This window comes from Sorex fumeus, unplaced genomic scaffold, assembly GCF_029834395.1.
Source record: "Sorex fumeus unplaced genomic scaffold, SorFum_2.1 ptg000122l, whole genome shotgun sequence".
Lineage (NCBI taxonomy): Eukaryota > Metazoa > Chordata > Mammalia > Eulipotyphla > Soricidae > Sorex > Sorex fumeus.
The window spans coordinates 32,080,976-32,085,379 of record NW_026606179.1 but is presented as its reverse complement, the minus strand read 5'-3'; the positions used below and the strand labels follow the sequence as shown (position 1 = coordinate 32,085,379).

Sequence of the window (4,404 nt, the reverse complement as noted above, 5' to 3'; positions counted from 1 at the left end):
GGTTTACTCTTGGCATGTGCTCAGGGATCACTCCTGGTGGGGCTCGGAACCATGTGGGATGGCGCAGACGGAACCTGGGGCAGCCGCATGCAAGGCAAGTGCCCTGCCTGCTGTTCTTGGCTTTCGGGTCACACCTGGCGATACTCAGGGGCTACTCCTGGCTCTGCACTCAGGAATGACTTCTGGGGGTGCTCAGGGGACCCTATGGGATGCTGGGGAATGAACCTGGGTCAGCCAAATGCCCTCCCCACCACACTATCAGCTCCAGCCCCCTCTGCCTGCTGATCTCTTTCTCTCCAGTAAGCATTTCATTTTGTGAAAGCTTTGTTTGCATTATCATTTATTCTCTTTTTTTTTTACTTTTTTAAAATTCAAAATATTAATTTTATTTTATTATTTTTTATTATTTTTTCTCAAGCGGGCCCAGTAACGTCTCCATTGGAGACTTTGTTGTTACTGTGTCTGGCATATCGAATACTCTCGGTAGCTTGCCGGGCTCTCCGAGAGGGGCGGAGGAATCGAACTCGGGTCGGCCATGTTGGCTGCGTGCAAGGCAGACGCCCTACCCGCTGTGCTATCGCTCCAGCCCCTAAGAGCGATAGCACAGCGGGTAGGGCGTTGGCCTTACAAGCGGCCAACATGGCCGACCCGAGTTCGATTCCTCCGCCCCTCTCGGAGAGCCCGGCAAGCTACCGAGAGTATTCGATATGCCAGACACAGTAACAACAAAGTCTCCAATGGAGACGTTACTGGGCCCGCTCGAGCAAATCGACAATCAACGGGAGGGCCTTTACCTTTACCTTTACCTTTTTTTTATTATTGGGCTGGAGAGATAGCACAGTGGTAGGGCGTTTACCTTGCGCACAGCCAACAAAGCTGACCCGAGTTCGATTCCTCCGCCCCTCTCGGAGAACCCGGCAAGCTACCAAGAGTGTCTCGCCCGCACGGCAGAGCCTGGCAAGCTCCCCGTGATGTATTCGATATGCCAAACACAGTAACAACAAAGTCTCCAATGGAGACGTTACTGGGCCGCTCGAGCAAATCGATGAACAACGGGAGGACAGTGACAGTGAATTTTATTTTATTATTTTTTATTATTGGGCTGGAGAGATAGCACAGCGGTAGGGCGTTTGCCTTGCGCGCAGCCAGCCCGGCTGAGCCAGGTTCGATTCCTCCACCCCTCTCAGAGAGCCCAGCAAGTTACTGAGAGTATCTCGTCCACATGGCAAAGCCTGGCAAACTACCCATGACGTTTTCATTATGCCAAACACAGTAACAACAAGTCTCACAATGGAGACATTATTGGGCCCACTCGAGCAAATCAATGAATAACGGGAGGACCATAACTGTATTTTTTATTATTATTGTTATTATTATTTTGCTTTTCGGGTCACACCCGGCAATGCTCAGGGGTTACTCCTGGCTTTGCACTCAGGAATCACTCCTGACGGTGCTCAGGGGACCATATGGAATGCTGGGAATTGAACCAGGATCAGCCACGTGCAAGGCAAACGCCCTACCCGCTGTGCTATTGCTCCAGCCCCATATTATTATTTTTTTTAATCACCGTGAGATACAGTTACAAAGCTTTCGTGTTTGAGTTTCAGTCAGGCAATGATCGATTACCCAACCCTCCATCAGTGCACATCTTCCACCACCAAGAACACCAACCAGTACAATTCTTCCCCATCCCACCCCTCCCCCTGCTTCTATGGCAGACAATCTCCCCATACTTTCTTTTGTATTGCTTGTAAATAAGATGTCACATGACCGTATGCTCCTGAAACTCCAAAATTCCAGATAATATTCCAGAAATCTCTGCAGCAAGCTGCTTGGTTCGGAGATTCTTTTGTGTGTCTCTGGATCATGGACCTTGTTTCCATCTTTTCCAGTGAAATAAACTATTGGCATATGCCATGCAGGGTATGCCCGCTCGCCTGCAGTGCACTGTTGGCCCTTACTGTGGCTTTTGGTCTCTTTCAAGATTTATCTATGGGTCTCTGAAATAAGGCCAATAAATGAGCTTGTAGAGCTGAGCTAGTGGTGGTTTGTGGGTGTGGCTCCCACATACCTAATTTTTGGCCATTTAATTTCTTGGTAAACTTAGCCCCAAGTTGTTGGGGTCTGGCCAAAGGCACAGCGGCAATTTTGGGGTATCTGGAAGTCTGAAGGCACCATCAGGCTACTGATGCACTTACCCCACAGGTACAGGTTGACCTGCTGGTGTCACTGTACATAACCCCATCTCATTTTATTCTTAAGTCATTTTTTTTGTTTTGTTTTTGGGCCAACCCGGCTGTGCTCGGGGATCACTCCTGTTGGTCTCAGAGGACCATGATGAATCCCAAACCGTGGCCCCCAGAAGCAGATCCAAAATATGTTAGTGGGAAGGTGCAGTGGTGGTGGGATTGGTGTTCTCATATTCAATGTAATAAATTACTGTGGGGGAAAAAAAAGGACCGCTATGTGCCACGGGGGATCAACCCCCTCCCTGCCATACTTGCTGTACTATCTCTCTGGCCCCAATTTGTTTTTGTGGTTTTTTTTTTTAATTTTTATTAGTGAGACACCATGAGATACAGTTTTAGACTTACAAATTTTTGTGCTTGGGTTTCAATTATTTTTTTTTTAATTTTTATTAGTGAGACACCATGAGGTACAGTTGTAGACTTACAAATTTCCCAATTTGTTTTTTTTAACAATGATAAAATATACTTTTATTTATTTTGTTGAGTCAGAGGATCATAAAAAATATTATTGCAAAAGTATGTATCAGGCAAACAGAAAGGTGCTTTTGAAGTCCAGTTACCTTGGAGTTTATTTATTTCTATTTATTTATTTATTTATTTATTTTGCTTTTTGGGTCACACCTGGCAATGCACAGGGGTTACTCCTGACTCTGCACTCAGGAGTCATTCCTGGCGGTGCTCAGGGGACCATATGGGATGCTGGGAATCGAACCCGGGTTGGCCACGTGCAAGGCAAACGCCCTACCCGCTGTGCTATCTCTCCAGCCCCAACTAAGAGAAGAAGGTCATGTTTTCATGCAATACATACTTGGTTCTTTAACAATTATGACAAGTACAGAAAGAATTAAGGAATGCTGCACTTGTGATCCATACAAAACACCAAACATTTTGGGTTGTACATAATTTAAAGAAATGTCTCAAACATTTTTTGAAATATGGTGATAGCCAATACCTAGAGGCATGCCTTAGGTGGGCACTGGAATGCAGTTTAGAAAGAAAAAGGAAAATTACACCAAAACTACTCAATTTCTTTAAAACCACTGAGCAAGAAAAGCAGCATTGAACTTCCATATTGATTTAAACAACTTCTATACAGTACCTTGACTTAAATCCAAGAGCAACAGTTAAGACTCTCCTCTCCTCTATTTTTGTAAACAACTGCATGGTAAACTTAGATGACTTGTCCCCCCTGGATTTTACCTGGGAGTGGCCTTTTTAATTTTTTATTTGAAAGAGGGCAGGTTTGGCACTTTCATACTGATGTCACCAACGTTAATATTTCTTGGGATCTCAGGAAGATTCATATTCTTTACAACTGATACAGCACGGGCTGGAGCTCCTGCTAAGCCAACCTCAGATTTCTCCAGTTTGTGACAGTTTGTGACAATTTCATTCATATTGGTCTCCCAAGACCATACCCCCCGCCCCATCACCATTTCTGCAAGGATATTGTGAACCTTGTCTACATGGAAAATCAAATCCAGTTCACAAACATTCTCAAAACACTTGTCTAGTGTTTCCACAAATACCCGAATTCAGTCTAAAATGCCAAGTTCACTTTCTGAAGAATCTACACAGAAAAAAAAAAATTTATAATGTTGCATAATGTCTGTATATCAGTTTGTTGTCAGATCCTCCAATCAATAATCCTCCTTCTAGGATATTACAAACATTTTCATCTCTCTTAGATACCAAATTTCGGAATGTCTCCCTGATGATCTGCTGTTGTGTATCTTCACTGTAGGGCTGGTAGAACTTGGAGAGCCGTGGCTTCCCGTGGTTGTTGAAGATGAGAATCGCCTTGATCATGACTGAGCCTAGCCTACTCAGTGGGGGCCACGGGTGGGGATGGGTGCGCGAGCCTTGCCTCAGGATCTCACCGGTGATCCTTCCCCACCCGCCCCCTCCCGCCCGCGCACCCGGCAGGAAGGCAGGGCCGGGAGCCCCAATTTTTTTTTTTTTTTTTTGCTTTTTGGGTCACACCTGGCCGTGCAGAGGGGTTACTTCCTGGTTCTGCACTCAGGAATTACCCCTGGCGGTGCTCAGGGGACCATATGGGATGCTGGGAATGGTCGGCGTGTGCAAGGCAAACGTCCTACCCGCTGTGCTATCACTCCAGCCCCCCAATTTGTTTTTAAAGCATGTGTTTGTTGTT

The 4,404-nt window shown here is 45.8% G+C and overlaps 1 pseudogene; it reads right to left on the bottom strand.

The window, feature by feature from the left end:
• Positions 1 to 2,781: 2,781 nt before the first annotated feature.
• Positions 2,782 to 4,058, bottom strand: LOC130044394 (AP-3 complex subunit sigma-1-like; annotated as a pseudogene).
• Positions 4,059 to 4,404: the final 346 nt, after the last annotated feature.